This window comes from Diabrotica undecimpunctata, chromosome 10 (assembly GCF_040954645.1).
Source record: "Diabrotica undecimpunctata isolate CICGRU chromosome 10, icDiaUnde3, whole genome shotgun sequence".
Classification (NCBI taxonomy): domain Eukaryota; kingdom Metazoa; phylum Arthropoda; class Insecta; order Coleoptera; family Chrysomelidae; genus Diabrotica; species Diabrotica undecimpunctata.
In genome coordinates, this window is record NC_092812.1 from 39,393,608 (window position 1) to 39,416,501 (window position 22,894).

Consider the following 22,894-nt stretch of genomic DNA (forward strand, 5'->3'; position numbering starts at 1 on the left):
AAAATCGAATTTTCTGTAAGATGGATACGCTGCAAAATTCAAATTTTGTATCTGGTGCCAATAGATTTTTTAACCCTGTATACGGGTTTTGAAAACACTAATACGAATGTTATAGATAAAACAAATAGGTTATTAAAATGACATATTTATTTTTTCCTCATATGATTACTTAATTTTTAACTAAAAAATCAAATTTTACTATGAATTAAAGTTTGGTTAACTTGGACAGACAGATTTAAAAAATGTGATTTTGCTTGTAAAAATTTATTTTTTTTTAACATTTGCATGGTTAGCGTCATTTTATTAAAATCTAACAATTCCTTTACTTTTTATCAAAAGAAAAGACAACTCTACTAATCAGCTTTTATTTTGAGTTATTAAAATATAAAATTAACATTAAAAATAACCTGCATTCAATATGTGGTTCAGTTTGTCAAACTTTTAATTAATAGTAAAATTTTATTATTTTAATTAAAAATTAAGTAATCATGTGAAAAAAAAAATATGCCATTATATTTGCCCATTTGTCTAATTTATAAAATTCTTATTAGTTTTATCAAAAACCTTATACAGAGTGAAATTTTTTCTATGAACAAAACGAACTATTTTTTTAAAACCGGACCTGATTTTTTTCCAGTTTGAATAAATCTAAAAAAAAACTGGAAAAAATCATGTACAAGCAAACCTTGTTAAAGGTTGAGTAAAATGTTTCCTAAAAAAAATAATTTTACAAGAAAAGTTACATTGTTACATCTATGGTTCAATTTGCTAAACTTTTGATTCATAGTAAAATGTGATTTTTTTAAATTAAAAATTAAGTAATCGTGTGGGGAAAAAATTATTCTGCAATTGCCTATTTGTCTTATTTATAAAATTCTTATTAGTTTCCAAATACCTAATACAGGGTGAAGTTTGTTTTATGAAAAAAAGTAACTAATGTAAAACCGAACCTGACTTTCTTTTCTAGTTCGAATAAATCAGTTGATTAGGTAGTAGTAGTGTAACATTTGATTAAAATATGAGACACATTGAACTTATCGTCCAAAAATTATGACGAATAAAATTTTATATATATTTTTTAAACCATGGGAGCAGACACTTTTTAATGATCATTTGTTATTCTCTCATGTATATATATATATATATATATATATATATATATATATATATATATATATATATAAGAAAAAATTATTGGCAAAACTCACAACTAGTAGTAGAAAAGAAAATAGTTGAAAGTGGAAGGCAATTGTAAATATGTATTTCTAACTTCTATTTGGTCGTGATCAGTACGGTGCAGCCAAGTTAGAAAAGGAGTAAATTAACTTGGGAAAGGATCTACTGAAGCAATGCGACCGATTGTGGCAGTATTGTCAGAAGTCCCTGCTTTCCAGCCTGGTGACTCTGCTTCCCTTTCCTCAGGTAGCGCAATCATCTGTGGCTGTATAGTCGTAGCTCTAGAACTATAGGTTACACCGTAATGATGACGACCAAATGGTCAGAAATACGTATTTACGGTTGCCTTCCACCACGAACTAAATAAAGAAACCGAATTTTTTGTTATAAATATTCAGCAAGCTGATGAAGGTAATAGTTAACCAAAGAAATGAGAAATCTTATTATGGAAAAAAGTAAACTGGGAAGGATCAGACAGTGCTCTAGAGGTCTGAGACTAGAAAAATCAAAAGCGAATGAACTAGTGACTACTTATGAAAGCTAATAAATAAGAGCAAAAGTGATTATTCTCTTCGAAGAATCACTAAGAAATTAAAAAGACCAATCTTTTATAATGCTTTATTAAGACATTTAGATGTTTGTTGTGCAAAAATTAATATCTAATGCAATTATTTCCACCCAACGAAGTGACAACATACGTGACCCGCACAAAACGGGAACTTAAATTAGTTGAACACTTAAATAATTAAGGAAAACGCCACTTCCTATGACGCACCTGCATTTGATTTTATTTCTGGATAAATCCTAAACCAAGTACCTAGAACCAGTAGTAAAAAAGCCTGTATGAACATATAGCATTTAGATTGGGATTGTGCCAGAAAATGTAATTTAGATTTCATTCAGCGATATCACAAAGTTCTAAGAAGCATTGTTAACGCTCCTTGAAAAATTTGCTAAAAATCACGAACGAGCATCCAGTTTTATCTTAATATCTTAATAATAATACTTAGTAAAACCTTCGGCATGTAAAGAAGGTGATATAACTTTGAAATCTATAAGAAATATAAACAAATAGCAGATGTCATCAACATCATGGTGCAAAAGTCTTTAAAGAGCCTCACGTTCTCAAACTTTCTGCGACATTGTACTCTATCCATTGCTTGGATTTTCCAGTTGGTGACACCGATCTTCTCAGCATCCTTTATTACCCCGTCTGTGTATATTACCCGATCTATCCACCTCATCTTTGATCTGCCCCTTCTTCTTATTCCCATAGGCTGTACTGTTAAAATCTTTTTATTATGTTAGATTCCGGGACACGGCCCACTGCAGATGGTTTCACTTATATTATAGCGTTAATTTCTTTTAAACCTATGTTAAAGTTATGCTTGTAGATATTCTGCATTTCAAAGTTATATCTACGCCTTCACTTTTCATTTTTACAGATTCCGTTTTTACAGATTCTGTTTTCACAGACTACTCCGAATACTTTCTGCGTAGTACCTTTCTTTCAAAAATCGATATATCTATCTGTGTTCTATACAGTCTTATACCAGTTTTTGAGACAGAATTTTGTTTGCTAAGTAGTTTGATAGACCATGATAAGATATATTTAAAGTTATAATACGCATTAACGTTAACCGATGTCCTTAGATATATGAACTCTTTGACCGTTTCGAAGTTTTGGTCATTGACTATTAGATTTTCTTCAACATTTTCATCTCTCATGTTTGTGTTAATTGGCATTAATTTGGTTTTATTTTGATTTATATGTAATCCTATTCGTTCTACTGCATCTACTAGCTCGGTTAGGATTTGCGTTCTCGCCTTGGTTCTGTTCTAATGTCCACGTCATCAGAATATGCTAGAATTTGGACTAATCTATTAAAAAATATAGTTCCCTGCTATCTAAATTAGCGTTTAGTACGACTTTTTTAAGGCTATGTTAAATAGCTGAAACGCTACCAGGGCATTTAAATAACTCTTCTGGGATACCATCGCTGTCTGGGTGTTTTTTCCTCTATCGAGCATGGTTCTACAAATTGCTCATTTTGGTATTCCAATTCTATATTGTTACTAGGTTCCCCTTTCATCAACTCTCGAAAGTTTTTTAGCCATAGTAACAGGTACACCACACCAGTATCCTCTTTGTTGGTAAGCAAGTTCCTATCCTTATCATTACAGAGTTGATTTTCAACTTGAATTCTTTTTTAAAAATGTTTATTTGGAGATAGAACCTTGTTTCTCCTTGACTCATATGGCTTTTGGCCCGTTCTTATATGTCGTTTTTGATTCTCGTTTCTTTTTTCGGTGTGACTGGAACTGTTTCTATATGTTTTCATTACTTGGCATCTGTGAATTGTATTTTATGTGTCTAGGGCCGCTTTATTTTTGGCGTTGGAAATTCTTTGTCGAAAGTTGGCTTCTACCATGAAGTGGTCTAAGTCAGTATTTGTCATAATATATATAGTAGAGTCAGAGATATAATATAAAATATATATAAAAATATATAGGCTAAGATAGATAGGAAACTGTTCAGGAACAAATAATAAAAATAACCCTCTCAGACGAACCTGTGCGAACAACTATGAGAAACAAGATGTTGTTTACTAATGGGAAACGATTTGAGATTTCTAAATTTCTGGTTTATTCTCAGATAGTTTAGTTCTATATATCGTAAACCTCTTGTAGCTTTCACTTACAAGTAGTGTGCTCAGTAATAATAATAATATATCTATACTATATCAATACAGCTTTTAAAGTGAAAACCCGTAAACTTCACCTGTGCACGGGATATTATTTGTTTATTTCTTTGTAAATATATTCTATTGTTGCTTGGCTACTAAACCTTATATATTTATAAAAATTATAAATATATATATATGATATATATATATATAAATATATATATATATATAAATATATACATATATATATATATATATATATATATATATATATATATAAATATATACATATATATATATGTATATATATATATATATATATATATATATATATATATATATATATATATATGTATACGTGGACCTATAAGAAGGCATCTGATAGGGACAAATTAAAGGACGTTATCCACTTATTGTACGCAAGAGAGATACCTCTAGGAATAATCAAAACGATCTAAAATATCTACAGAAACAACACAATAAAAGTAAAAGTAGAAGAAGAACTAACTGAGCCTATTAAAGCTAGCAATGGGATAAGACAGGGAGATTCTCTGAGTCCTCTAACCACCAGACAATTTAACATGTCAATTTCCCCAAAAAGAGACAAAATGCATGGGTAACAGCAACTTTACTAAGATGTAAATTGGAGCTGGAATGTCAGATAATACAACCAGTGGTAGAGTTTAAATATCTAGTCATCATATTATCTAGCTACGGAAAGCTCGAAACTGAAGTGGAAGATCAAGTGAATAGGGCAAATAGAGTCGCAGGTTGCCTGAATGAAACAATATGAAGAAATAATAATATCTGAACAGAAATGAAAGGCAGAATTTACAAAACAGTCATCAGAACAATAATGACATACGCGGCAGAAACACGAACTGATACAGAGAGGACAAAAAGGATGTCAGAACCAGCAGAGATGAAAGCACTTAAAAACATTGATGGTAAGACACTATCGGACAGAGCTAGAAGTACAGATATACGACGTAAATGCAAGAAGATCAAGAACTGGGTAATAAACAGAAGAGAAGAATGATGGAACGACAACTTACTGGAGGCACATTCAAAAACAGACAAAATTATGTCTACATAAAAAGAAGAATATTCAAAATAAAAAAAACTTGATCGCAAATGCAGAATGGAAAGAACATAATATTTATCCATATTATTGCATGATCAACTAATGACTTATAACAGCGTCTATGAAAATAACGAAAAATATTTAATTAAACTGTATCATTAATCTTATTTCTTGTTTATTTATCAGTTGGAAGGTTTACTACAAGCTAGACTATTTATAGCAGGTACATTTTGAGTAGCAAAATGATATGAAACAAATTCAAGGTGTATTTAATTGATTTATAATCTGAAAAATAATCTGGAAATCCAATTTAACGGCTGTCTTTAGTATACTTGGATTTTTGCTGCCTTTATGTTTATTCACTCGTGTGGCACGCAGGAGTAAATCAATTTCTCTAACGTAGAATTGGTATTGTAAAAAAATGCGGTTAAAGTTACGGTTAAAAGATATACCGTTTGATTTCATACTGTTGTACTCCCAAACTCTAATTTTGTCATATAGTAAAGAGATTCCAAGCAATTCTAGAAAACTTTTTGATTTGATTTTATACATGATAAATATTATATATATATATATATATATATATATATATATATATATATATATATATAAACTTCTTTGGTGACACACAAAATAGCTTATTTACCGATTTGTAGATAGAGAATAATTATTTAACTGGCAATATATACCAATCGACAATATGAGACATAATTTCTGGAGGGGGGTTCTAGTATAAAGCTATACTGTTTTCCATCAAGAATATTGTAAAATAATATTAAAACTCGGAAATGTGTCAGGAGTTTCACTTGCAGAACTAACAATAAAATCATCGTCATTTTAAATATTGATAATATTTTGATCTACTGCTGTATCTATCATTGGTTCTAAGTCAAGAAGTTCTTTTTCAAATTTGAGAGCACGCTGGCAGCAAGTGTGTCATTTTATTGCTGGACAATTGGAGAAAAATTCATTGCAAACTCTCAGCATATTATAATAAAAAAGATAATTTTTTGAAAATTAATTGAAGGAAAAAGGGCCCTAGGACGAATAAGAATATCCTGGCTTGCTAACCTGAGAGTAACCAACAAAGTCATCATAGCCAGAATGATCGCCACCGTTCGAAACGGACAGGCACCCTAAGAAGAAATGGTGTATAGTTCTTATGAGGGTTTTTAGCGTGTGAGACTAACAGTTTATTATTGTTTGGAAGTTTTTATATAATTTTGAATTCGTTTTTGTTGGTAGGCATATAAATATTAGTTTTAAAATTTCTCTGAGATGATTCTTGTTGTGTATATTTTATTGAAATGAAATAGGAGATATGTTGACATCTTTTTGTGTAGAAAAGCAACTAGTAATAACAAACACAATTTTCAAACTTCCAAAGGGTCATCTTTGGAACTGGATATCTCTAGCAGATACACCTGAACGATCTGGTTAATAATAAAAGATACAGAAATTCAGTATTAGCAGTCAAAACATATCCAAGTGCAGATGTATCAAGAGATCACAATATTTTGGTAGGAAAAATAAAACTGAGATTGAAAAGGGTTACAAGGGCTAATAAGCAAACAGTTACTATCGATAGAGAAAAGATGTCAACGATATTGCATGATACCTCAAAACAAGAAATAACAAATGTATTAGAACAAAAACTAAAGTTGACATCACGCGGAGGGAAAAGTACTGAGGAAAACTGGATGAAAATTAAAGATATATTAAAGACCGTTCAAGAAACAAAATTAAATGCAATAAAAACAAGAAGAAAACAAGAGTGGATGACAGAAGAAATACTGAGACTCATGAACTAAAGAAGAGAAGTCAAAAATATAAATAAAAAACGAATACAAGAGGATCCACGCGATAATCAGGCAAAAGATACACACGTTATGCGAAAACATAATTACGTAGTAAAAAATGTAATGAAATTGAACTATAAAAAGAAACACGATACATTTCATCTGCACAATAAATTAAAAGAGATCCCCGGAAACAAACGGAAACGTGTATTCCAAAGTTTAGCAGACAAAAACGGACACAGAATATTGGAAATCAATGAACAGTTGAAAGAATGGAAAAACTACATTTGTGAATTATTTGAACATGAAATAGTAGAACAGTATACACCATTACATCAATTGTTACAACAGGTCTGTCCATAATAGAAAGTGAGATTACATGGGCAATACAAACGGCAAAAATAGAAAAGCTCTTGGCTGCGATGAAGTAAGTGCAGAAATACTAAAATTTGGAAGGAGATGGAATTAAAGCATTGTGAGGTCTCTTTAACAGAATTTATGGCTTTGAGATATTACCATTATTTCGGTAACATTATGAGACACCCTAAAAAATATGAAAGTTTGCATCTGATAATTCAGAGAAAGATCCAAGGTAAACGTGGTCCTGGTAGAAGAAGAATATCATGGCTGAAAAATCTAAAACAATGGTACGCAAAATCGACTACATCTTTACTTAAAGCTACTGTCAATAAAGTTACGATAGCGAATATCTAACATCGATAATGTTAGAATGTTGGAATCGATAGTGATAACATGAAACTAGAAAAAAAATATTTTATTGAATAATAGCATTTTATATTGTTTAGCGTTAATAACACACTTGGTATTTGGTCTGGACTAAGGGATTTATTGGTTTTCATATATATATATATATATATATATATATATATATATATATATATATATATATATATATATATATATATGTTAGTTTTGATATTTCCGCGGGAGCTGTATGTTATATCAATGGTATTCCGGGTTTGACTCCGCGTTAAATGTTGTTGGTTTTGATAAAAACCATTTTGACGACGTTTCGGCAAGATCTCACTTGCCATTTTCAAGTCTCTCTGGATGGTCTGCTTCTTGTCGATGTTCGAGTGGAAGTGGCCACTCGAACATCGACAAGAAGCAGACCATCCAGAGAGACTTGAAAATGGCAAGTGAGATCTTGCCGAAACGTCGTCAAAATGGTTTTTATCAAAACCAACAACATTTAACGCGGAGTCAAACCCGGAATACCATTGATATATATATATATATATATATATATATATATATATATATATATATATATATATATATATATATATATATATATAACTGTTTTGGATGGGTTGGAGTCAATAATAGGGCTATTGGTTAACTATTTTTTTATTCTCGAGCTTTCAATTGTGTTTACAATTATTATCAAGAGCTAAAAAAGACAAAATACTTACAAGGTTGAACTAAAAAGAAAAAACAATTTTTGTTAACTTACCAAATAAAAATTAGTTTGGTAAGTAAAAATCACTGCTTACATCTTCAAAATATTTAATACAAACATGTTTTTATCTAATAAATGTTTCTCTGAAAAATTTTAGTCAGAATTCTAAAGGATTGGACTAGAATTACCATCAAACTTGCTGCTTTACACAATCAAAAGACATTTTTGTTGAAGTGTAGATCTAATGGATGTTTCCCTGGACATGTTACAAATGGCCTGGTTAATGTAAATTCCCTTTTACATCATCGGACTGGGAATATTCACCATGATGCTTGAAAATTATGTGACAGGTTTGGAAGAAATATTATTAATTTAGAAATTAAAATCGCTTTTGCTGATCTAAACTTTTTTGAAAGAAAATTACATGAGTTACGTACCAAGGCCTACAATATCTTAAATTTCCACACATTTAATGAATTTAATCGTAGACAAAGAATTAAATACAACACAGAATTTCATAAAATCAAAAAAATACAAATTAATAAGTTCAATAAATTAAAAATAGAAGCTTTTGATAAGATAAAATTTCAAGAAAAATGGTTTAAAAATCTAACATCTATTCATTTTCCTTTTGAAATTAAAAAAATTTTAGCATTAGGACCTAAATTTTCTTTATGTCCTTCCAAATCTGATATTAGAGTTCCTAATTTACTTTCTGATATTGAATCAATAATCAGACCACTTAATGATAGTCAAAAGGATGTTGTTAGATCTAAATGTACAAACGTTATTACAAACTTTTTGCATAAAGAAGTCAAAGATCATTTTTTAAATAAATACTATATGCAAACTAAACTTTTTCTTAAAAACCATCCTGAAATTTATATTGTTAAAAGCGATAAAGGTAACGTAACTGTTGTAATGTACAAAGAGGATTATCTACAAAAAACTGGAGAACTCTTAAATGATACTAAGTATTACACTACACTTGGAAGGAGTCCTGTTTGTACTTTGCAACAAAAAGCAAATTGTCTAGTATCTAAATTAAACATAAAGAAATTTATTGATAATAAAAAAGCAAAAGAGCTCAAAATTTATATTTCTATTGCTCCACGGTTCTATGCTCTGCCAAAAATACATAAACCAACTTTATCTATGAGACCAATTGTTTCATCTTTATGCCCTCCTAATGGACCAATAGCACAGCTCCTCACTGACATCTTAACTAATGCTTATAATTTAAACAACAATTTTTACATTAAAGATTCATTTGATTTTAGTTCTTTCATTAATAATTTCCAATTACCACAAAATTATGTTTTAGTTAGTTTTGATGTAACATCTCTTTTTACTAATTTGCCTTTAGATTTAATCATAAGTAGTGTTGAAAAACATTGGAATGAGATTTCACAACACACTAATATTGACTTATTACATTTCAAAACACTTATCAACTTTGTTTTTGATTCTAATATTTTTATATTTAATGGTGTATTTTATAAACAAATTTTTGGTAGTCCTATGGGATCTAGTCTTTCACCCATTCTAAGTAGCTATGTCATGGATGATGTTATCACTGATTGTATCAGTAATTGCACTTTTTTCATTCCTTTTATTAAGAGATATGTAGATGATTTACTTTTGGCACTTCCTAAACACAAAATTCATGAAACAGTCAACATTTTCAACAGTCATAATCAACATATTGTTACGATAAATATACTGGCCTAACTTTTATGACTAATTATTCTGTTTTATTGTAGAAATTTCGGTGGAAGTCTAGAACCAAAATTATGGTGAATGAGCCGGCTAAGCTTCTCGATCTTTCGATGCAATGCGATCTTTCGATGCTGTTCTAGTATATCAGGATTTCGTATATAAATACAACATTTTTATATGGAGGGACAGTTAATACTCAAGACCCGCGCCCGCGAATTTGTACGTACGGATGTAATAAATTATTGTCAGATAAGTTAATATAAATAAAGAAATAAATTAAATCCGTAAGTGTTATAAATATTGAACCTTTTAATAAATTCACAACAAATGGTGCCAGAAGTGAGATCGAACATAAATTAGACTTATAATAATAATACAAGTGAATACGTAAAATAAATTGTGAAAATGGCTACGATTTATGAGCTCACAGTGACGAATTTAAGAAGACATCTCGAAGACAGAGAATTAGCTTCTAACGGAAAAAAGGCTGAGTTAGTCCAACGACTAAAGAACGCTTTGCTAGAAGAAGGTCTAGATCCAGAGACTTATATATTTGAAGATGCTGTCATCTCGTCGATTTCGAAATTGGAGAACAAAGTTTCTGACGATATTTCGAAAGTTTCTTCTGATGTAGCCAAAGTTTCCGGTGATATCGCATCATTAGAGAACAAAGTTTCTGGCGATATTTCGAAAGTTTCCGGCGACATCGCTTCTTTAGAAAGCAAAGTTTCTAACGAGATTTCTTCCCTGGAAAGCAAAGTTTCTGCTAACATCTCTTCAGAAATCTCTAAAGTCACTTCTGAGATGTCTGCCCTGGACGATAGAATATCTTCGTTAAAAAACCAAGTTGCTGCCGATAAGTTGGCCTTCGAAGAAAAGATTAAAGAGATGGAAAGGAAGATGGAAGAAACAGGGACAGCAGAGAGAGGTAACAATCCGATTACAGTGGAGATAAAAGAAGACGAGACGAAATTTAAGTTGGAGACACGGCCGAAATTTGAAGGAAGTGGAGGTTCTATTCATGTTAAAGTCCCAACTTTCGACGGAAAATCATCATGGAACAACTACATGAAACAATTCGAATCAGCCGCAAGAGCAAATGGATGGTCTGAAAAAGAAAAGGCTGTAAACCTGACTATCGCTCTTCGAGGAGATGCCTTAGATGTGCTTCAGACCATAGCAGTAGAGGAGACCGATGATTTCGAACAACTGAAGAAGAGGTTAAATATGCGATATGGCCACGAACATTTGGAGCATGTATATCAGTCGCAGCTTAAAAATCGTAGACAGAAGAAAGATGAGGCTCTTCAAGAATATGAGGTAGATATTGCCAGATTAGTACGATATGCTTATCCAACAGCTCCCGAAGACATGATGGAAAAATTGGCCGTTCAAACGTTTATTGATGGTCTTCGTGATCATGAAATGCAGAGAACACTGCGATTAGCTCGTCACAAAACGCTGGTTGATGTCTTATCCGCCGCCCTCGAATACGAGTCAGCTACGCAGGCCTCTGGCGGGTACAGTAGAGTTAGGACTGTAAAAGAGGAAGGAGACGAAGATAAACTTGACCAGCTCTTTAATTTGATGAAAAGCATGACATGCAAGAAAAAGAAGACCATAAAATCAAGAAACTCACCATCAGGAAAACCAGAACGAGTCAACCTTAGGGAGGCAGCTTCGACCCGGAACTCTTCCAAAGACCCTCTCATACTAATAGCTTCTTTGAAATGTCGTGAAGATAGTGTATATGTAGATGGAGACATAAATGGTAAAAAGCATACGTTGTTGGTGGATACCGGAGCGACCAGAACCATTATACGCCCGACAGTTATAAACAGCCGAAAGAAACTGTTACCAACGAGGTTGCGACTTCGGACAGCTACAGGTGAAAATGCTAACATTCATGGAGAAATCCAGGTACAATTGGGAATTGGAGCAGAAAAGTTCGTCCATACTGTTATAGTTGCTGACATCGAAGAGGATGTTATATTAGGAATGGACGTAATGAATATGCATGGATTCCAATTGGATTTTAAGAATAAGGTAATCAAAGTTGGCAACGAAGAGGTATTTCTCCATCCACATAATGACAACACTGTGCAAGCAGCCATTACAGAAGATACAGTCGTGCCTGCGAGAAGCGAAACGATCATAGTAGCGCGACTACAGGGAACTGTAGACGAAGGGACACCTGTTATGATGGAGCCTTGGAACCACGACGATGAGGTTGGCCGTGGAATCATAATTGGAAAGGAATTGGTGACTTCGGCCAAAGAAATTCCTGTGAGACTTATCAATGTCAACGACTACCCAGTGACCATCAAGAAAGAGACAAAGGTAGGAACTTGTGTACCTGTGACATCCATAATCCGTCAGGCGACAACATCTGATAATTCCAACGACAAATTCGACCAAATGGTTGCAGTTGCAGGACAGTCTCTAAATCAGATGGAGAAAAGGAAATTAAGGGAATTTCTGCGGCAGTATCGTGATATTTTCGTACCGAAAGGAGGAAAGACGGGAAGAACTACCGTTGTTAAGCATAAAATTGATACTGGTAATGCTAAGCCAATTCGTCAAACAGCTCGACGATTACCACAGGCGAAGAGAGAGGAAGCTGAAACGATTGTTCAGGAAATGAAGAAAGACGGGGTGATAGAACCTTCTACGAGCCCATGGGTCTCTCCGGTGGTCCTGGTTAAGAAGAAAGACGGAACGACGAGGTTCTGTGTGGATTACCGTTTGCTGAACAACGTTACCAAGAAAGATAGTTATCCTCTGCCTCGGATCGATGACACATTGGACACATTGGCTGGAAGTAAATTGTTTTCTACTTTAGATTTGAAGTCTGGATACTGGCAGGTAGAAATGGACCCAGTCGATAAAGAAAAGACAGCCTTCACCACAGGATCTGGATTGTGGCAATTCAACGTTATGCCATTTGGACTTTGTAATGCTCCTGCGACATTTGAGAGGCTTATGGAAAATGTGTTGAGAGGGTTATCTTGGAAAACATGCCTGGTTTATTTGGATGACATAATCGTCTTGGGGGAGACATTCGAAGATCATTTGAGGAATTTAGAAAACGTTTTTAATCGACTTAAAGCTGCCCAATTGATGCTAAACCCCAAGAAGTGTCAGCTATTTCAAGGTAAAGTCAATTATCTGGGTCATATAGTCAGTAAAGAAGGAGTGGCCGTGGATAAAGGAAAAATCGATTCCATTAAGGAATGGCCAAAACCAACTGACAAACATCAAGTGAGAAGTTTTCTTGGACTATGTACTTACTACCGGAGGTTTATTAAGAAGTTTGCAGATATCGCTAAGCCATTAACGCGACTTACGGAGGAAGCAAGAGATTACCGCTGGGATACAGACTGCCAAAATGCCTTTGAGACCTTGAAAAAGCATTTAATAACAGCACCAATTTTAGGGTATCCACTGCCAGAAGGAGAGTTCATCTTAGATACAGATGCGAGTAATGTGGGAATTGGAGGAGTGCTGTCTCAGATTCAAGGAGGACAGGAACGAGTCCTCGGATATTTTAGTAAAGTTCTTTCAAAACCTGAGCGGAATTATTGCGTCACGAGGAGAGAACTTCTGGCAGTAGTTAAGACGTATTGGGCCCAGTGGGACTCATTTATCATGGAAGATGGCTTGCTTAAACGAGTCCTGGAAAATGATGACGGTTCAGAGAAAAGAAGACAGTTGGTGATTCCAAAGAGCAGAATAGCCGAAGTACTTCGTCAGTTACACGACAGTCCATCGGGAGGGCATTTTGGTGTAAGGAAAACCCTTCAGCGAATTCGGGAACGGTTTTATTGGATGAACAGTTCCGACGACGTAAAAGACTGGTGTAAGAAATGTACTATTTGTGCTACGAGTAACGGGCCTCACCGGAAAAGGAGAGCTCCTATGAGACAATATAATGTTGGAAGCCCGTTTGAAAGAATAGCTTTGGACATTGCAGGGCCATTTCCAGAAAGTGAAAATGGGGGCAAGTACATGTTGGTAGTAATGGATTACTTCACTAAGTGGGTCGAGATTTACGCACTTCCAGACCAGAAGGCCGCCACCGTTGCAGATAAGTTGATCCAAGAATATATCAGCCGATTTGGAGTGCCTTTGGAGATCCATAGTGACCAAGGCAGGAACTTCGAAAGCGATCTATTCCAAGGAATATGTGATAGACTAGGCATGAAGAAAACAAGAACTACCGCGTATCATCCGCAATCGGATGGTATGGTAGAACGAATGAATAGGACAGTTGGCAAGTATTTGACAAAGATGGTGTCCGATCATCAGCGAGACTGGGACCAATACCTTCCATTCTTCACAATGGCCTACAGATCTGCTGTTAACGAATCAACGGGCCAGACACCAGCCAGAGTCCTATTCGGACGCGAAATGCGACTACCTTGTGATCTAGAATTTGGGTGTCGACCTGGAGAAGATGTAGCAGGTGAAGATTATGTGATCGAATTACGAAGAAGAATGGACGATGTACATGAGTTGGTCCGTTCCCACCTTCAGATTGCTAGCGACCGAATGAAGAAACGGTACGATACACAAGCCGAAAAGGGTTGCTTTAAGAAGAACGACAAAGTATGGCTGTATAATCCCAAGAAGCGAAAAGGTTGTTCTCCCAAATTGCAGCAGTTTTGGGAAGGTCCATACCTCATCATGGAGAAGATCAACGATGTCATCTACCGAATAAGCAAGATTCCGAGGGGAAAGCCGATGATAGTACACCATAACCGGTTGGCATCTTTCGAAGGTGACCACGAGGTAGATGAAGAAGTGGAAGTAAACCAAGTCCAAGATGTGTCTGACCTCACGTTTGAGGAATTCATGGGTGCCTATGGAGGTACCGGTAAAGCGAGACATGGTGTTACCACTGAAGAAAAGCAAGATCTACTCGCGCTCCCCGATGACTACTCGCTGGCCCTTACCATCCCGGCCAGTATCAAAGACGCACCAGGGTTGGCATCCGTCTTTCGAAAGAAGTTTGGTCGAGTTGCAGAACTTCAATGCCAAGTGCCAGCTCCCGGTAAAACCTTGAAACTCCAAGATGCATCACGTTACCTTTTCTACCTGGTAACAAAAGACACTGCCCGTGACCAACCTACCTACCGAGATGTATGGGAAGCCTTACTTCAATTGAGAGGGCACGTACTAGAGTCCGACGTGCAAAAGTTAGCCATGCCAAAGTTGGAGTGCCGCCAATTAGATTGGAGGGTTATCCGAAATATGGTGGAGGAGATCTTTAAAGACACCGAAGTCCAGGTGTTAGTCTGTTGCAATCCGCATAGTTACTGGTGCGGAGAGAAAACCGTCCCTTGTCATTTTTATACAACTGGAAGTTGTAAAAGAGGGTCCAGTTGCCGATACCAGCATACAGTTCCGGTTCCAGTCCCGACAAGGTTCCAGGAGGAACCATCTTTTAAGAGGGGGGCAATGTTACGATAAATATACTGGCCTAACTTTTATGACTAATTATTCTGTTTTATTGTAGAAATTTCGGTGGAAGTCTAGAACCAAAATTATGGTGAATGAGCCGGCTAAGCTTCTCGATCTTTCGATGCAATGCGATCTTTCGATGCTGTTCTAGTATATCAGGATTTCGTATATAAATACAACATTTTTATATGGAGGGACAGTTAATACTCAAGACCCGCGCCCGCGAATTTGTACGTACGGATGTAATAAATTATTGTCAGATAAGTTAATATAAATAAAGAAATAAATTAAATCCGTAAGTGTTATAAATATTGAACCTTTTAATAAATTCACAACAATATACAATTCACAGTTGAGGAAGAGGTAGATAATTCTCTACCATTCCTTGACATGAGAATTGTAAGAAATACAGACAATATGTTGAAAACCAGATGGTTCAGAAAACCCATATGTAGTAATAGATTTATAAGCTATTACTCTCACCATCCAAATAAGATGAAAATGAACCTTATAACAGGATTAAAAGAACGTGTTTTAAAACTTTCTCATCCAGATTATCTACAGGAAGATCTTCAGTTATTAAAAAATATTCTAATTGAAAACTCTTATCCTCCAGATATGCTACATAGGATGCTTTTTTCTAATATTGGTAATATAAATAATTTAACACCATTTTTTGCTCAATCTCAAAACATTGTATCTAACAATCAGAACATCTATTATCATTCACTACCTTTTATACCATCATTAACACCTAAATTAATACAAACACTAAAGGTTATTGACAATATAAAAATAGCAACAAAGAACATCAAAACTATTTCATCTTTATATTCTAAAACTAAATATCCTATAGACAAATTTGAAAAAACGAATTTAGTATACAGCATTAGTTGTACTCAGTGTGAGGCTGAATATGTTGGTGAGACCGGAAGAAATCTTTCAAATCGCATTATTTCTCACAAAAGTGATTGCAGAATTAAAAAACCATCTTGTGCTTTGGCAGAACATGTAATCGATAAAGACCATATTATGGATTTTGATAACATTAAAATTTTATGTAGTGAAAGTAATAAATTTAAAAGGACTTTTTTGGAAATGGTTTGTATTAGCAAAAATGATAAGAGTTTAAACAAAAGATCTGAAATTCAAAATTTAAGCAAAATTTATAATTATATTCTTTCTTTATGATTTATATATAAAACTTGTAAAATGTCATATTTAATTCTCCATATATCTGTCACATTCTTTCAGACATCTGTCAACGGTGAATAAATCTTCTTCTTTTTGTTACTAAACAAAAAAGAATGTTTAAACGAAGTTTTACTTTTGGCAATATAATTGTCAAAAATAAAAATTTTATGTTGGCATTTATGACATTGAGGCTATTTGTAATTGGTTGCTATTTGAACTTATTTATAAATTCAATTATTCTTATATTAAAAAAATGTTTTCAAAATTATAAAAAATTTTTTAGAGAAACATTTATTAGATAAAAACATTTTTGTATTAAATATTTTGAAGATGTAAGCAGTGATTTTTACTTACCAAACTAATTTTTATTTGGTAAGTTAACAAAAATTGTTTTTTCTTTTTAGTTCAACCTTGTAAGTATTTTGTCTTTTTTAGCTCTTGATAATAATTGTAAACACAATTGAAAGCTCGAGAATAAAAAAAAATAGTTAACCAATAGCCCTATTATTGACTCCAACCCATCCAAAACAGTTATATATTTGTTCCAAACGAGTCACAAGTACTTCTTTTTTCTTATATATATATATATATATATATATATATATATATATATATATATATATATATATATATATGTGTGTGTGTGTGTGTGTGTGTATGTGTGTATGTGGGTGTTTGTGTATGTGTGTTTGTGTTTGAAATATATTATATGTAAAAGAGGATTTAATGAAAAATTGTGCTAAGAATAGTCAGGACTTGCTAAAAGCATGTAGGAAGTGCCTAGCTGTCTGTAAATAACTAGTAAAATTTTTATTGTTCTTATTTTAGTAATTATTCAAGGTTAAAGAACACATCCGCTGGACTATGCTGTGGTTCGGAACGTTTTTTTTTTCCCGATTCCTATTCGAGTCCCAGATATATACAAAATTAAACGAAGCTCGATCACGTTGCCAGTGCTCGTCGTCCAGTTGGTGTATGGGTTACGTCACTCTATCTCTATCTTGCTTTTATTATGTGTGATATGTGATGGTGATGTGTGACAAGTGGAATGCCCACAGATCGACAATTTACCGGCGGAATTGCATGTTTGTGACATTGACATCAAAAGGTAGGTTCCATTTCTTATGCCCAACATACATAGTTCTTGCAAGCGTTCATAAGATTAAGTCGCTCTTATTTAATATTTAAATGCACTCTTCAGTAGTTTTAAGACAGTATGCAATAGTTTAGCCAGATCTTGATTTAAAAAAAGCATCCATTCCTAAAGGATATATGATAATTCTAATTAATATAAATACGGTTTTATTAGACCTAGTTTTCCTTAAATAATTGTCTTCAATAATCACAGATTTATCAAATTATATCGGGTAGTCCAAGCAATTCTTACGAATCCATAATTATGACCTTTGCGCTGTCCAAGTCATGGTTATAGGTACTTGTTTCACTCCTGGTTGTAATTGACTAACAATTTCGTTAAGCCCTAATTTAGAATTATTTAGATGGTTGTTGGAACTGTTGATACACTATTCTTGAGTTGTTATTGATGAACTTTTTCTCTATGGCATCTCTGTTCTTTGAATATCCAGGCATAAAAATATGTAGCTATCATAATACCTCGTCATAGGACAACATGGCTCGAAAATCGCAGAATAAAAATCTACTGCAGTATTTTATTAAAACTAAATCATTACATTCATTAACACTTAATTTTTTTAAATGGATTTATCTTTATAAACATTTGAGATCGAAATTTATGAACTGATTTATTTTATATTATTAAAAAACTTTTTTCGTTTAAACCATATATCAATAATAGTTTTTATAAAACATTGTAACGGAAGAAAAAAATGATGTAAATAAAAATAATTTAAGCAGTGGATTTAATGTGACGTTATTACTATATGAGTTCTGTTCTTATAATTATTTTACTTTCGTACAACACAGTAAGTTAGCGAATAACTTGTCGATCGCAGCTATCCTGGGGCATATTCTCTCATTATTTATATTGCCTAGAAAGTTAGTATTGCCAGTTGGAGTTTATCTTCTGTTTTTTGTATTATTATTCGTTTGCAAAGAGTAGGGGCACTTAGGTGAGTACCTACATTGATCGAATTGTATACCCCGGTATTCTGATTTCCCGTTTTTGAGGTGGTCTTCGGTATATATATATATATATATATATATATATATATATATATATATATATATATATATATATATTATATACATATACGTGTGTGTGTGTAGAAAGTAGAATCCGGATCATCATCATCATCATAAGTGGCTCGACAATCCGTTGTGGATCTTGGCCTGCTCACAAAGAAGTCGCCACTCCTGTCGATTCCTGGCAACTTCCCTCCATCTTCTAACCCCTAGAATCTGTAGGTCTTCTTCCACATCATCAATCCATCTCATTCGTGGTCGTCCTCTGCTTCTTGTGCCCTCTGGTTTTGAAAATGTTAATCTCTTCGTGTATTCGTGATCTGACATCCTAGCAATGTGTCCAGCCCATCTAAGTCTCTGCACTTTAACGAATTTCACAATATCTGGATCGGTGTATAACTGATACAGTTCAAAGTTGTATCTTCGACGCCATAGCCCATTTTCATTTACGGCCCCAAAAATCTTTCTAAGAATTTTTCTCTCAAAAATACCAAGAAGTCTTTTATCATTTTGAGATAAGATCCACGTTTCAGCCCCATATATCAAAACTGGTCTTATTAAGGTCCTGTATATATTAAGCTTTAGTGCACGTTTTATATTTTTATTTTTTAAATGTCTCTGGAGGCCGTGAACAGTTCTGTTTGCTATTGCTATGCGTCTTTTTATTTCGTCGCTTGTCGTGTTTGTTGCGTTTACTAGCGATCCAAGATATGTAAATTCTTTGACTTGCTCAAAGGTATGGTTGTTAATTTGAATTCTTTGTTGGATATTTCGAGGGTTTTTAGAAACCAACATATATTTGGTTTTTTCCTCGTTTACCACAAGTCCTAATTCACTTGCTGCGTCCGCAAGCCTTGTAAAACACTGCACCATGTCTCTCATACTTCTGCCCACTATAACTATATCGTCAGCGAATGCGAGAATTTGCGTCGATCTATTAAAAATAGTTCCATTCATTCTAATATTTAATTGTCTGATTGCCTTTTCCAAGGCAATATTAAAGAGGAGACACGCCAACGCGTCCCCCTGTCTTAGACCATTATTAATGTCAAAAAACGTAGAGTTTTCTCCTTCAATTCTAACGCATGAGCTTACGTTTTGCATTGTTAGTTGGGACAACTTAACTAACTTAGGTGGGATCCCAAAGTCTATCATTGCATTATATAATGCAGTTCTTTTCACACTGTCATAGGCTGCTTTGAAGTCAATGAAGAGATGGTGTGTTTCTATGTTATATTCTAATGACTTTTCTAGAATCTGCCTATGTGCTTGAATTTGATGTGTAGTTGACTTTCCAGCAGTAAATCCGCATTGATATTGACCAACAATATCCTTTGTAAAATGTTTAAGTCTTTCAGATAATACATTGCCGAAGATCTTATACGCAGATGCTAACAGAGTAATGCCTCTATAGTTCTTACACTCCAGTTGATCCCCCTTTTTATGCAATGGACATATTATTCCCTTCAGCCACTCTTCTGGTACCCATTCATTCTGTCATATAAGTACTATTAGTTTATAGATTGCTGCAAAAAGTTGATCACCACCTTTTTTATACATTTCCGAACAGATGTCATCGATTCCTGGGGCTTTATTGTCTTTGAGTTTTAGGATCGCATCTGACACTTCTCTTCTTGTTGGGTCTTCACTGTGTAGTTGACGTTGTATATTTTGTTCATTTTCTATATTGTACTCTCCTTCAATATCGTTTATATTTAGATGTTCGCTGAAATGTTGTGCCCATCTGTTAAGAACTGAGTTTTTATCATGTAGAATTTCACCGTTAGTGTCTTTACAAATTTTTAATCGTGGTTTAAATTCTCGACGGCTAATATTTAAGGATTTGTAGTATTTCCTCGTTTCATTTTTATCGAATAAACTTTGTATCTCACTGAGAGTGTTCTGTTCGTATTCCCTCTTCTTACGTCGATGGATACGTTTTTCCTCTCTTCTAAGACGTCTATACTCTTCTTTTTTTCTCCGTGTACAACCTGCGTCAATGGTTTTTTGATATGCTGCGTTCTTTCTATTTGTGGCCATTTCGCACTCATGATCAAACCAATGATTTCTTTTTTCTGACTTGGTTTTGCCCAATATTTCAACGGATTTCTGTAACACAATATCTCGTATATTTGCCCATAGTTGGTTAATATCTTCTTCTTCTTCTAAGTTTTTTGTCCTTATTTGGTCTTCTATTTGCTGTCTGTATACATTTGCAATGTCGGGATCTTTTAGTTTATTAATGTCGATTTTTTCTCTCCTTCTTCCCATCTCCTTTTTTTAAATTGGATATTCTCTCTTTAAATCGTATTTTAACTAGATAATGATCACTATCTATGTTTGCTCCTCTAAAAGACCTAACATCTAATAAGTTAGAGCAGTGTCTTGCATCGATGATTATATGATCTATTTGGTTAATCGTTTCATTATCAGGAGATTTCCAAGTTCCCTTATGTATATCTTTATGGGGAAATCTTGTCCCAGCTATAACCATGTTCTTAGACATCGCAAAGTTTATGATTCTGAGACCGTTATCATTAGATTCTACGTGTAGACTCTCTTTTCCGATGGTGGGCGAAAATATATTCTCTCTTCCGACTTTGGCATTAAAGTCTCCTGCTATTATTTTGATGTCATTTTTTGGGCACTGATCGTACTCTCGGTCTAGTGCCTCATAGAACATGTCTTTTTCATTATCCTGTAGAATCCTGATACAAAATGAATTAACGGAAACAATAGATGTGAAAAAGGGACTACGCCAGGGAGACGCTCTATCATGCATCTTGTTCAACATCGTGCTCGAGAAAATACTGAGAGACACAACAGTCAATACACGAGGAACAATCATTAATAAAAGCGTGCAAATACTAGCATTTGCAGATGATGTTGACATAATCGCAAGATCAAGAAGAGAAATGATAGAGGCATACAACCAAATAGAACGAGCTGCACAAAATAGTGGTCTTAAAATCAATCAGACCAAAACAAAATATATGCAGGTAAGAAAAAACGCAGAAATAAGGCAGCCACAAAATATAACAATAGGAGAATACAACATAGAGGAGGTAAAAAACTTTATATACTTGGGATCCCTAGTCACGTCTGATAATAACGTTACGGAGGAAGTGAAGAGGCGAATATTTATTGCAAATAAATGTTACCATGGCTTAATTAGACACCTAAGATCAGATAACGTCGCAAGAAAGACAAAATGCCAAATATATAAAACCCTAATAAGACCGGTACTCACATATGGCTCAGAAACCTGGACACTTACTAAAAGAGAGGAAACGTTGTTAGCCACCTTCGAAAGAAAAATCTTGCGACACATATATAAGGGCACAGAAGAAAACGGAATATGGCGAAGACGATACAACTCTGAACTATACAAAATATACCAGGATCCGGATATTATAACATTCATCAAAATAGGACGGCTGCGTTGGATAGGACATGTAGAAAGAATGGAAGAAGGCGAAATACCAAACAAAATATTCAAACAGATGCCAGTAGGAAAAAGAACAAGAGGAAGACCGAAACTGAGATACTTAGAACAAATAGAAAATGATATAACAACCTTAAAAATAAAAAACTGGAGAAAAAAAGCACGAAACAGATCGGAATGGAGAAGAATCCTAGAACAGGCCAAGACCCAAAAAGGGTTGTCGAGCCAGTGATGATGATGATACGTGTGTGTGTATGTTCAGAAAAGACTGGTGTGGACCTTGTGTAAGTCATTAGTTAATTTTAATATCCTCAGCTCTTTTCTAGCCAGTGTTGTCCACTATTTTAGCTGGTAATAAATGCTTTTTATTGGGGTGGTCAGATATGAAAACTAGCCATTGTCAGTATTTCCCAGAAATTACTTCGGTCGATTAATTCGAAGAGCTTTGTCGAAGTCAATTTTAAATATATAGTCACGTTTTACATTCATTTCAACACTTTAAAAGTAAACACCATGTTTTCAACAAAACTTCAAAGTATTAATAAATTTTTTCCATTATACCTTTCACTCTATTTCTCCCTCTTTAAAATGTATTAATAACCAAAGTATTTGTCATTATTTACCATGTTATTATTCTTAATCACCATGTTGTAGCTATTATTATTAAAATTACATACTTATAAAAATAAAAATAATGTATCAAAATTACGTAACTCAATATATTTTAATATTTATATAATT

General features: G+C 33.8%; 1 protein-coding gene across 3 annotated transcripts in view; it reads left to right on the forward strand.

Moving 5' to 3' along the window:
* LOC140452233 (plasma membrane calcium-transporting ATPase 2-like) overlaps positions 1-22,894 on the forward strand; it is a 417,554-nt gene that overhangs the window by 104,350 nt on the left and 290,310 nt on the right. Inside the window, exon 1 of one of the 3 annotated variants that reach the window (XM_072546365.1) lies at positions 17,504-17,653. The exons of the other annotated variants lie outside the window; for them this stretch is intronic. The gene's annotated coding sequence lies outside the window, so the exon portion shown is untranslated. Of the gene's footprint in view, positions 1-17,503; positions 17,654-22,894 lie in introns of those variants that run through there. 3 annotated transcript variants of the gene reach the window in all.